This window comes from Rhodnius prolixus, unplaced genomic scaffold (assembly GCF_049639745.1).
Source record: "Rhodnius prolixus isolate KJV_2025 unplaced genomic scaffold, Rpr scaffold_1, whole genome shotgun sequence".
NCBI classification, from domain to species: domain Eukaryota; kingdom Metazoa; phylum Arthropoda; class Insecta; order Hemiptera; family Reduviidae; genus Rhodnius; species Rhodnius prolixus.
In genome coordinates, this window is record NW_027411581.1 from 55,016,210 (window position 1) to 55,030,127 (window position 13,918).

Below are 13,918 nucleotides of genomic sequence, written 5' to 3' on the forward strand. Positions count from 1 at the left end.
TGCTATGAACGGCTCATAAATAAACTGTTCACTTGTAATTGCTAAACTGAATTGATTCCAAATAACAGCGATAAAAAAAAACAACTAAGAAATGTCACTTTTAAAATCAAAGTTCGCTTCTATTTTAAGTGCTCTTTAAGAGTGAATTGTGGTCTTATCACTTCTAGACTATAAACGAGGTTTAATTGTGTCCAATTTTGAAGGAACTTAATCGGAAGTTCCGTTTTATAAAAGTAACTTTTTATTTGTTGGCATATTCTTGAAGATGGCTCCTACGACTTTCTTTCTCACGTGTATTTGTGTTTGTATATATATTTTTTTAATTCGGCATTTTCTTTATAAATAATATTCTTTTTTTCAAGCTTGTGACCCTGGTTCAGCGAGTGAAGAATAAAGATCAACGAGAGCAAGCCCCTCTCCATAATCTTTCCTTCAATTAGATCTACAATTTCCCTCCCCAAAAAAATTCATTTAAAGGCATTTCCGGGATTAGGTAGGCTTTCCCAGTTTGCAGTATAGTATTACAGTGTTATGTACGGTCCTTTTCGGAAATACTTTTATGAACGGTTATGAACTCGGAATCCTGAGTTTACGAAAAAAACTTTGTAGACTAATTGCAAATTTAGATTTAGATATATAAGAATATAAAATATATTTTTAAATAATTGTCCTCCTTTTAACTTCGTCACCATGTAAAGTAGAAGAAAGGCTTTTGACTATTTCCTGTAATTAATTTTTTTCTTTTCTATTTTAAAGCTAAGAGTATAAAGGTAAGGTAAGAGTAAGAGTATAAAGGCAGATGATTACCTTGCGGTTGAAAGCGCTTCTGTTTGTGGTTACGGACACAAAAAAAATTCCTTGATAATTCTGACCACCGATTATTAGCATAGTTTAAACAGTAAATAATTTTAAAATTATTCTTTTATTATCTGAGTTGCGTACTCAGTATAAATAAAACTTATTTTCATTTTTAATTTGTTCCTTGGTCTGACAAGTGTACGAATGAAGATTAACGAGAGCAAATCTCTCTATCCACAATCTATCTGGACCATATTGCTATCTTACCCCTCACTCGTACACCAACATTTGACTTAATCTACAAGAACTTGAATTTACATTAAGATTTCTCCAAAATCAATCTAAATCTACACAAATTTTTACAAACTCTACACACCATAATCTGTACGAGACAGCTAAGCACTCCAGTCTTGAACCATATCCAATTCCGGCTTTCCAAAATCATCAAAGCATCTTTCTATGTTAAGAATCAGTCTATTATCCATTTTGACATATAACAGTCCCATTTGTCCTACTCCTTGCTAAATCTCATTCAAAACTGCTCCAACACTACCCTTCTGGAAGGTCGGCTAATTTTTCCTAATCTAAAAAATTAAGTGTTCACATTTTTTCCTGTCAATTGCCATAAACATTTGCACAAACAAACTAAACAAAATTAATCTATATCAACAAAGCACACTATTTTTACTGAACTGTTTGGGATTCTCAGTTATGCAGCCTCAGTAAGAATTGAATATGCTAAGATTCTGAATTTAAAAAAGAAAAAAACGCTAGTCTGAAAGTGTAAATCTTGTAAACGATTTCTTCTTTCCGTCTAATCATATCTGCCGCTAAGACTTGTCGCACTTAATTCAAATTATTTTTATGAAAGATTACTATTTTGTTTTTTATTATTGATTTAAGGCGCGTCAACATCTCGTGGTTATTGGCACCAGGAGTTTCTTCCAGTGCGTAGCCGGTCTCCGGACAGCGTTCTCTCTTTACAAACAATACTGTCCATCACCGGACAATTAGCTGTAAGAAGCTCCTAGAAAGAGAAAAACTAAGGGTTAGCAGCTGGATTTTCGAATCCGGGAACTCCTCGTGGGAATCCAATACGCTAGTCGCATAGCTAATCCCTTCCCAAAAAAAGATTATTTCTACGGGATTCAGTGACTTTCCCTTTAATGCCTTTCTTTTTATATAAGTTCGAAAGTAAACCTATGGTGAAGAGACTTCTAAAATTTAGTAAAAACTTGAAATTGGGTAAAATAAACCATAAGTAAGAGAAAAACCTCGGTTTTGTACCCAATTTTTTTTTTTAATTACATTTTCACATTCAATTTCCATCAACTTCGTTGTACTACCAGCTGAAGCAGGTTGTAAATGTTGGAGCACGAAAACAGCTGTTTTGTGGAAAACTGCTCTTAAAATTATTGCTCCGTGACCAACGGTTGGTTATATTACGTGGTAAGGCGTAAACTATCCCCGTAAATAAGACTATATCAATAATAAGTATATAAAAAAGAATAGTATAATTTGACCTAAATTATACTGTAAGCGGTTGTTATATTTTCCACAATATAGAAAATTGTTTCATTTTTTCCTTATTCAGTTTTGGAGGACCGTGGTTTTGGGGGGGGGGGAAGAATGGTCAAATAAAAATTACTCGCACTGAAGGTCACATTAGCGATTTTGGAAATCAAGGTTCCCATTGACACCAGGGGAAACCGGAAATTGTGCTCGGAGGACAGAGTGATAACGATTTGTTTTATTTTTCTATTTTATTCCTTGAAATTGTGAGCTCACCGGGAGGATTTCTGAACGTAAAAGCTTTAAATTATTTTTGGGTTCTACCGCGAGGCCCCCAATGTAACTTAAAGTTCAAAATTTGTTTTTTTGAACCGAAAGTAGAGCTTGAGATTTTCCCGTAATTAGCTGCTAGAAATGTCCTTAAAACTTCGTAAAAGGATTTCATACATATCGATCGATAACTTTCATTTTTTTTTAATTTTCCTTGGGAAATTTATTTTACAGTACAGCTGGGAAAGTGGGTCAGTTGGGGGTGTCCTCTAAGGTGCCTTAATATAATTTGTTTTTAGGGTGATTTTGTGATGGGAGAAGGGCTTAACTTTCCCTCTTAATGTGTCTTTTTTTTTTTTAAATTGGGAGTTTTTAGAAAAAATTACTTCCAGTTCATGAAAATTGTGCAGGAGGAAATCGCGTATGTTCACAGCAGTTCAGAAGCTATTGCACTGTTGCAGAGATATTCGACTTACAGTTTAGAACCGGAAGTACACGTCAAGAGGCCACCTGAGTCCCAAAAAAAGAATTTTTTTTACAAAATTTTGGCCAGTCAGCATAATAACTGGCTATCTATTGTAAAGCATTGCTAGGTCAGTTGCCATGACTATCTTTGTGGTTGGTTATGCAAACAGAAAATGACGATTTCAAGCCCCCCTCCACAACTCACAAACCTCACCCTCTTCTCCGTAAGTTGTTCATGCAAATTTGCCAGTTAAGAGCTCCTTGCAATGGCCAGCTATATTGATTTCGAATATTTTTCTCCGTTGACCTTCAGTGCTCTTTCTCTCTCTCTGCAATACCCTCTCACTCGTTCAAGTTTATTGATAACTATATTGACCATGAATTCATTAACCGACAGCAGTCAGTCAAAGTTGAACTAGGAAGAACTGCCAAAATTTAGATAGGGTGAGGGACAGCGAATTCCTCTAGGGCGTGGGGAGGTCCAAGTTCAATGTAACCTTTAGATTTAGATTTTTTTTTTTTTTTGCCATTTTTAATTCATTGCTCTATCACAGAGGTCAGAGGTTACCGGACCTTTTTTTAACCATAGACCCCGTCAAAATTCTCTTCTATTGTGAAGAGAAGGTATGAGGAACCCCAGATGCTTAACATTGTCCTTCAAGAAATAACCATCTCACTTAAATTGGGGCACCATTGTTATACCAGCGTTTACCAACTTTTTTTTGGCTCTCTTACCACTTGGTAGTACATCATGCTAAATTGTACCACTACGTAAAAATGATTGTATTTTATGAAATTTGTTATTCCGAGTGTGTTATTTTATAATTATTATCTTAATGGTAACTGAGAGGTTAGAGGCGAGACCAGTAAAGCTAATATGCATTGTGGTACTGGGTTCGATTCCCGGTCTTAGTCCTTGGATTTTATTTAATGATTAATAAAAGAAATTTTCAGTTAAGTATGTATGCCTCCGGCCACGACGCCTAATTGGTAGTTGGACGTTAAGCCCCGCCTGAAAAAATAGGCAATTACTTTACTTTTTTTGTTTTACTTTTATCTTTATTTGTATAGAGATACAATGTATCTGTTACAAAGGAGTTCAAGTTCATATTCACTTTATAAACTTTGTAAAGTGTAAGATCTTAGCTTTAAAACTTTTTTTAAATAATTAAATATTGCGTACAGATTTTTCTCTTCAAAATTATTAATTAATTTACAAAGTTTATGAGCTTACTCATTACAATCAGTCTCTTTAAGCAGATTTTTACGTAGTTATCATTTAAGTTCTGTCACATGATAATTCTATTAAATTTTCTTTATCTTTTATCGATAATGATGTAGCTTTTCCTAAATTTTATTTATAGAAGGGGTTTGAAATCCAATTATCATTTGTGTTTTCGGGTTTTGGAAAGTACTCCATGAAAGACTATTATACGTATTTTCTCGTATAACTTAAGACAGACCAACCTTATTACTGTACATATTAATTAAAATAATTTTTAAGTATTATAGGAAAACACGTTTCTACAGTATTTTTATGATTAATTTATTTTTTATGTCCGCCATTTTTGATTATTTTTCGCGTACCACCAACCAGCAACAGGTTAAGAAACGCTGTTTATTCACCTCCAAAATAACCTAAAGTTGAACACTTAATTTTTTGGGGGAATATCTGAAGAAAGCTAGCTCATACTGTGAATATGAATTACAAGGTTGTAATCATTTACACGCATGCGCGTTAGGATACGTCTAACTGCAAGGATGGCTCTTGCTTTTTAAAGGTCTTTTATCTTGTCCAGGTCAGTATGTAGATATCTAGGACACTGCATACTTCTTTATATAGACTTCTTCTACAGTTCCGCTCGAAAAGCTTTTAGTAATTAGTATTTACCTTTAAAAAATGTAAAATAACAATTATATTACCTTTCTACTGCAACTAGGAATACTAACTACTGTTACATATGTAATTGTAACTATTACAGTACATTGATATTACAAAAAAGAAAAAAAGTTATTGTTAGAAGGTATTTAGAATTGTGGAACAGGTAATAGCTGCGTGCTTTTTTATTCTATCTGCTTCTTTGCCTGCACTACATCCCATTATGAGGTCTTAGCCTCCTCTATCGCCTCCGCCAGGCATCTCTGCCAGCGGCTTTCCAGATCTGAACTCTGCCATCTACTTTATACGGCAGTACAACTAGTCTATACAGCTATATAATTACTTTGATTGTGTGCGGCTCGTCATATAAGTTCATTATCTCCAGATTAGTTCTTATTGTACTGCTCTCTAGGTGTCTTAAACTGGACCATTTTGTTTTAAGAACTCCGAAAAAGCCTTCTTAGCCATTACTCGTGATCCATGATTTAAACCTACCGGTGAGCACTGTGCGGAATAAGATTATCTACAGTAGGATCTTAAACCTAATAGCCTACTTTATCAAAAGCTCATGAGATTTAACAAGAGATTTTAACTTGCATGATATCTCTGTGTAAGTGAGATAGCAAATTTCTGGTTCTAGTAACCCCCATTCTAGCCATACTGGGGGTGGCTCCCATAAATTATAAAGAAACTGATTCTATAGGGCTGATCGAGCCAGTAGTTAGGAATAACCATTAATGCAGTATCATTTCTCCTATTTCCTAAAAGCCTTCATCAGTATTCTGAGAATGGCTCCCCCGAATTAAGAGAATCTGAAGGATTTTTGGAAGGATCTATCATCACTATTCAGGGGGGAAAAACTATTTAGGCTCTTTAGTAGGATGGCTGGAAGTCAGGGAAAATCACTGCTCCCCTACCCAGGTATTTTGAGGATGTCTTTCTTTGCTCATCTCTCGGAGAGAAGATGAAGTGATCTATGATTGAGGGATACCCATCGCTGGTAGTATTAAGTTCTTTTATTGCCTCTATTACAGCTGCTAGGAGCAGTTCTCCACAGGGACATAAAGTTAAGATTTTGTTCCCCTAAAAAAACGCGCGATTTATAGTACACTAACTAAATCGATAGAGGCGTGACAAAACAGTGCCATTAAATAATTAGTGTGGAATTCAGTTGGTGTTCTCGGATCGAATGACAGTTCTGAAGATTTAAACATTTATAAAATACAGATTTTGCGTCCCGAAGATCACAGTTGGTTACTATTACGGGTGATTTAAAAAATTCATTATTCATTTGTTGACTTGCGGTTATTACAAAATCTATTAGAGCAGTTCCTGCTTTGTATAAATTACACAAAGATAATTACACCACAAAGAAGAAAATAATATCCAATCTTAATTACATTTCCTGCATTACTTTTACTAGCGAAAACATGAACATTACATTAAGTGAATATAAATAATTCAATGCATTTGTATCGAAAATTGCATCACATTAATATGATAAGAAGAAGTGAATAGTAAAAAAAAAAAAAAGTGCGCAATTTCAGCGTAACTTTTTGACCCAAATTTGAGAGTTGTGTGGGCAATGGGGTTCAGGTTAGGTCAGCTGGTTGTTACGTGCATCATTTTGCTACCTCTCTTGTGTTTACTGGTCAGGTTATCTTCATTTGGATAGGTTAAATTGGTTTCCATGAAGAAATCAGTTTATATTACTACTCAAGAAATGAGGAGATTACGTAGTATGTGCTAATGCTTTTAGGACTCACCAAAAGCCTAATCTCTGAAAAACGATGGATGTTGTTTCGATATTGTCACTTCCGATACTTGGGTATTCCAATCAACCGATTTAGTGAACCCTGCGATGTTCCTAGAAAGGATGTTTTACCTTGATTGGAGAGGTATATAAGAACCCTCTTAAGTTCTTAATTTAGAGTGCCATCTTTGAAACATCTTAAGGGCTCGTTGCGAGGATAGGTGATTAAGTCACCAGAGAGTTATTATCTCTATTACCATCTTCCATCTCTTCCTTAAACAGCTTTTAATTTAGGATAGCTAATTTCTGGAAACATCTGAGGGGATTTAGAGGATAACTTTAGTTCCACCATGAAATTGTTATCTATAGTCGCCGGTTTTCCGCCGTAGATAGGTTTCCCTTGGATAGCCTGGATCTTTACCAGTTGTAGAAGTGAAGGGGTGAACTTGTGGAGTTCAGCTTTCAGTCACTTCTCTTTGCAGAACTCCTCTGGAAAAACTGAACGAGTTGATTCATTAGTCTTAAGGCTTCACCAGGGCAGTGGCCTCCACCACTGTACCACAGTACATAAGTAATCTACTTGGAAGTAGAGCTCCTTATTTTATTTTCCTGAACAAAATCTTTTGCATTAATTGTGGCGGATTGCTCGAGGAAAACCCCCCATATCTGAATATATTTACCTAGTCCTAGACGAAATTAGTAGGCGTCCATTTTGCAAGAACTTCACCATATGAAACTAGCCTCCAGATATGTATTTTGATCTGAATATTTCTTGCCCACTATAAGTTCATAAAATCTTTCAGGGCCACTGGGCACACACAAACTCTAGAACAGCGGTTCTCAATTTTTTTTTTAGAATGGTGAGATACATTTATGCTGATTCAAGGAATGCCTTGAATCAAAATTCAGGAATTAATCTCAAGATTGGAGAATTCTCAAGATTGGTTCTTTAAAAAAATACATGTAATCAATTACGAATCAAACCCTTTCATATAAATTTGCAGCGTGCAATTCCCTACTTTTAGGTAATGTATAAAGGTATCTTAGGTAACTTATTTTAGGCATCTAGATGCTTTGAATCTCAATGAATGCTTTAATATAAAGTAGAGTAAAAGTCTTCAGTTTTGGTCCTAATTTTATTAATAATTCCACTCTAATATTCAGACAAAGAAAAAAATCATTTACTAGAACAGAAACTCTAATTTTAGAAATAACAATGTAACATAGGGAAGGGATTAGCTATGAGGTTAGCATACTGGACTCCCACGCGGAGGTCCCGGGTTCGAATCCAGCAGCTGACCCTTAGATTTTCTCTTCCTAGGAGCTTCTTACAGCTCACTGTCCGGTGATGGACAGTGTTGTCTGTAACGAGAGAACACTGTCCGGAGGCCGGCAGTGCACTGAAAAAAGCTCCGAGCGCTAATAACCTCAGCTGTTGATGCGCTAAAAAAAAAAAAAAAACAATGTAACATAATTTATCTCCTGTTCCATCTATCTAATGGTCACTCATTATTACGTAATATTCATGCTGAATCATTTCTTAGTATCTAAAGAAATGTTCACACGGATGACGTATACATGTTTGCTTAAAATAATGACCACTATAGGTAATAATGCGTCCAGTAACTACTAGCAACAGAGATAGTAAATAAAGGCTTTGATGTAACACCCAGTATAACCTTTCTTTAAATAACGTAACCTTCGTAATAATAAATACTTTCCCTTATCTTTAGTAAGAGAAAGTAAATATCTGGAAGGGAACATTCACATTACTTCCTTTTTTCACGTATCTCAATTTATGTAATTAAATATTTTGCGGAAATTATAATATTCGAATAGGTAATTGACCTTATACATTCTAATATTGTTTGCGTTCATTTTAAGTCCAAAAAAGTTGTGTATATGGTTTGAAGATTGGTATAAAAGTGATAAGTTTTCAATTTACGTATAAATGGCACATTAATGGCATATACAACGAACATAATTACACCGCTGTGAACTGCCCCTAATCGATTTTCACCTAGATAATATTGTAATTAATAGTTATTAACTTGGGCGCAAAAATCTTACCGAGAAACAAAAAAATTTAAAAGTTTTAAAAAGTGATAAAATCCACTAGTTTTCTCCATCCCTGGATTATTTGCAAATCCTTTAATCCTTCTAATAGTATAGAAGTGGTATGACTGTACTATCGTCTAATTGACACTTTAGAGAGAAGCTATCCAACTGCTGAAACGCCCAATTATCCAATTTTTCTGTGTAATTATTTGAACTTAAAGTTCCAAAAGCTACGACACTTCAAGAATGTATAAAATGCAATGTTAGCTGCAGGTTTTTCCTCTTTTTTCCCTGCATTCCAATCCTCTTCACCTAACTTTTCTCTTACTTCACTTAGTTAAGAAGGTTGAAATGTTTTATACATTTATACTTCTATATTTATTTTATGTATTGTATCAACCCTTATATAACTGTCCTGCCGGACTGTTTTAATAGTAAAGTAAAGTAATCGCCTATTTTTTCAGGCGGTGCTTAACGTCCAACTACCATTTATTAGGGTGCCGTGGGCTGAGGCGACTAGCAAACATACTTTACAATTTCTCATTTAACCATTAAATAAAATCCAAGGCCTAAAGACCGGGAATCGAACCCAGTACCATAATGCATATTAGCTTTGCAGCTCTCGCCTCTTAACCCTGGCGCCTGACAGTTTTAATATATTTATTATAATAAATATTTATTCTATTCTAAAATGCAATGTAAATTTTAGAAACTGTTTGCAAGGAAATATTTTAAAAGTGAACCAAAATCTCTTCGTAAAGTGCTACTTCCGGTATAGGGATTACCATCTCTGAACTTCCATTCAGGCCAGATATGTAATAAGCATAACTTCCGGCATATTTTCGTAATTTCATACACCTTAAGTTATGGTGGCTTTTTTCTAATTATTTTTTAATAATTTCCGTTTTGGTTATTACTAAGGAACGGATTTTTATGTATTTAAAAATGCCAAATATTTAATTAAAATATGCATTTATTTTCGTCAATTATGTGGAAAATATGTGATTTTCTTAAAATATTTTCTGGAATATTTAAGTAAAATGGACATTTTTTTCTATGAAAATGGAATTTTTTTGGGGGGGGCAAGTTATAATTATTTATACAAGAAAAGAACATTTTTACAATTTATAATAATTTATTAGGAACAAAATAATTTGTTTTTACAAGTTATAATGATTTATACAACAAAGAACATTTTTACTATTTATAAAAAGATGTGTTAAATTTTCAATTTTGAAAACTTCACTCTTCGAAATTGTTTGCAACCACATGAAATTTCAAATGTTGGAACGTAAAGTGACGACGATCTGGGCGTAAGCTGGACTTGTAACGACTAAAAGATCGTTCAACATCTACAGATGTTATAGGTGCCTTGCTGAAAGAAGTTATCTCGTTGGTTGTAAAGGGTACACGATGTTCTGAGGTGACTTCTGTTCCACTGATAATATCAGAAATCTGGCAGATGGTCTCCCACCCTTTGTTCTTGCTCAGTACTTCTACCAGTTTTGATCTGATCAGATCTCCCTTACTCCCAGGTATTCCTTCCACCTTTTCGATGACTTTTTTAACGTTGGACACGTTTTCTGTCAGTCGAACATTTTGGGACTCAAGTTGGGTAATGGCTTGTGCAAGAAATACGCAATTGTCAGAAATGAATGCAAGGTCGTTCCTTAAATTAGGTTTCTCGAATAAAGACTTGGCTGTATTTATCGCTACTGCTTCGTCTTCGAGATGTGAAAGGACTTTCTTGATTTTATTGTAGTTTTCATAGTAATTCTGAGCTGTTTACTGTTAATACTGTAATGCTGAGCAACCAGTTGTTTGTTTGAGGCCGATGTTCGTGGCATTTCACCCAAAAAAGAATACACTAAGTGACCTGAACGAAATGAATTGGACACTTCAACGAACGAGCTGAAAGAACAGACAACGTCAGACAACTTCAAAGAACTAACAAGTGCCCGTCACTGTTTAGCAGCATTCTGTGTAAATTACAATAACCATTGTACCCACTGTGATTCACAGCCCTACAGTCTGTGGTTCACAGTTCCTGTCAACCACCTCCCAATTATGAAAATATGCCCAAAATGAAAAATATGAAAAAATTGTACATATTTTGATTAAATATGTAGAAATATTTATTTATTTTAATCAAATATGTATAAATATGCGATAACATCCAAATATGTGGAAATATGTGAAATAAAAGTAGACTCAAACGGCTTAAAAAGTGTCAGTATGAATACTTCTAGTTGAAAAACGTCTTACAGACGTTGCAATTTACAATTGCCTAGAAAAAAATATGTAAATACATACGAATCCGTTCCCTAGTTATTACTAATTTCTAAGAAATAGTTTTTAGAACTCATGGGGCCACTAAACGTCATTTCCGTGGAATCTTAATACATACATTTTCGTAATAGTCACGACCACAATACTCCCATTTACTAGGAGGCAGAGAAAGTAAATACCACCTCCCCCCTTGACAGATTCTATTGCTGATACATCGTACGTACACATTCTTATAGAATGCCTTCAATTGCAAAAAATCAAAAATAAAACTGAAATGTCGCATGTAGATAACAGAAAACTATAGGAAAATACGCGTACATACACAAGATATACGCTTTTCTATAAGATCAGGTAGGCTGGGCACGTATTTTCTAAAGTGGGTGTACAGTTAGGATAAGTTGTTTGGCCGGAAATCAGTCAGACCACGTGACTTTGTTAACCAACTTCCGGAACCAGGTTTTTTTTTTTTTTTCTTATTCTTTTCTAGCTTCTTCACAGTTTTTTTTTTTTTTAAAAAAAAACGTATTTTTCTATTTTTGAAAGTGATTTTATTTTTTTTAAGTATTTATTTCTTACTTCCTATTGCAGTACGACAAATTAAATAAACTGTACCTGAGTCAAATTTGCGTAATTTGGTTTTTGCAAATGTTTTTCTCCTTTTTTTTGATCCTCTGTATACGATCTGTTTGTGGGTTTTTAATTGAATATTTGAACATGAAAAGTGGTAGTAAACTCAACTTGTTATTTCATTTTGGTACTAGTCTTTCCGAAACTAAAGTTTTGGCCCGACTCCGTCAACAAAATGGCGTACAAGGATGAAAAAATAATTGCCATTTCAATCGAAAGTGTGATGATTTTCTGTGCTGTGTAAGGAAAGTGCTGTGCTGTTCTTTTTTAGTTTTGTGTCGTAAGAGTGTTGGTGCAGTCTTTTTTTTTTAAATACTGTGATGTTTCGATTTCCCAAACACAAAGATACTTAAATCAGAAACCAACACACAAAAAAGGAAAGTGCTGGAAATGATATACATATCTAAGACAAAAAACAGTTTAAATTTCAAAACAGACACGAACAATTTAAACAACATATACGCAAACTTACTACAAAATACTTGACAATTGGCAACACTGACTTCCACACAACCTAACACATATCACACACAGACCGATCACACTTAGTCCATGAACAGACAAGACAGAAGACACACCAACCCTGAAATGTAATAGTATTACTTTCTAAACTAGGTAAATAATTTTTGTAAATTTCGTTACATTATACATATTCATTTTAATAGAATCATTGTTAACAATCTGTAAATTAATATGTTCCACAGCCCTGAAGATGACCTAGTCCGCTAGGTCGAAAGCTTGGCAGAATAAATGTATCACGACTGAAATGGCAATTATTTTTTCATCCTATTGAAACTATGAATCAGCCACCAAAAATAATGAACAAAATAATGTCTTACCTTTACTGAGGAGATAGTTTTCAGTATTTCGCGATTTTTCTGAAAAAAAGATTTCAATTTATTCTAAACTTATATGTTCCTAAATACTAAACACTTTCATTTGATACTCTCTTTGAGTGCTAACAGCTGAATACAAGATGTATCGATTAACTCAAGTCTCTGTAAAGAATGTGTCACAAAGAGAAGAAAACGTTTCTCTCTTAACCAGTTTGACTACGTTATATCCGCTGGGTTGCAGTATGAGAAGTTAAAGACGATGAGGTCAGAGGAGATCATGTTGCAAAAGTGACTAGTTAATAAATCTCTAGACCTTGAAGTAAGGGTTAGCTTTACCTATTAGACAATCAGGAGGGGAGTTCCGATAAGCTATTTGATAGCAGTCTTTCAGGACAAGACCCGCGCCACGTGTTCTGAATGTAATCTAAAAACTCATTATACAATTTTAATTGAGTTTTTTTGTAAGATTTTAAGAGATGTTTCTTCTCTCAGATGATTATTTCTGGCTGTAAAATTTTGTGTTTTAAAAACTTAACAGATATCTTATCTCTTATCTATCTATCTTTGTTCTCAAAAAACATAGGCTTAATCAAAATCATGTTGATTTTATCCGTTTTTAACGTTTTAATCAAAACTTCCTTAAAAATATACTTCCTGCAAGTGCCACCACTATATGAAAAACAGTATAATTAACCACAGTCAGTCAGCCTAAAAAACAGAAATTCCAACAGGATTGAATGATAAATAAAAATTAGCAATTCAATTGTAATATTTGCAATTAGGAAGTCATGTGATTGTTCGCACAAAATTCTCTGTTCTCTTCACAAAAAAGCTGTTAGTTATGTTTGTGTTGGTCTATAGTATATAGTACAAGTTAAAATTTAGTTACCACTGGTTATATTCTCAGGCTTCCTCGCCTGCGTAATATTTTTGGTATTAATATTTATTGCAAATTCCGTGCCTGAAAAACCGATAAATTTACATCAATAAGAATTGTAGAAGTAAGTCGTGTGAGTGTGTTCATTACAGATGGCGTCCATTGGATTTCTCTCTGCACTGTAAGTTAGTTAATTCTTCTTTCATTTTCCTATTTAGCGTAATTTATTTTGTATAGCAAGCTCTAAAATTTAATATTAGAATCTCACACAAGTTTAGATTAGTTTTTTTAAATTACAAAATCCCTAAATTTGCCATAAAAACAATAAAAAATATTATTTTATACTGATGTGACTAAACATAACTATATAACCCAGAAAAAGTTTCCTGTAGTTGTACTCGCTTCGGCGGTACATATACTAAAATTGGAACGATACAGAGAAGATTAGCATGGCCCCTGCGCAAGGATGACACGCAAAATCGTGAAGCGTTCCACATTTTTTTTGTCCGCTTAGATCTATATTTTATTTTAAAAAAGATTTCGAAGAATGAAAG

The 13,918-nt window shown here is 34.1% G+C and overlaps 1 protein-coding gene and 1 non-coding gene across 5 annotated transcripts in view; both read left to right on the top strand.

Moving 5' to 3' along the window:
- Nucleotides 1-13,918, top strand: part of LOC141462363 (rab11 family-interacting protein 4A-like) — a 154,393-nt gene that overhangs the window by 23,503 nt on the left and 116,972 nt on the right. The window lies entirely within an intron of this gene.
- Nucleotides 13,759-13,865, top strand: LOC141446352 (U6 spliceosomal RNA). The gene has a single exon (XR_012453655.1). It is a non-coding gene; the product is annotated as a U6 spliceosomal RNA (small nuclear RNA).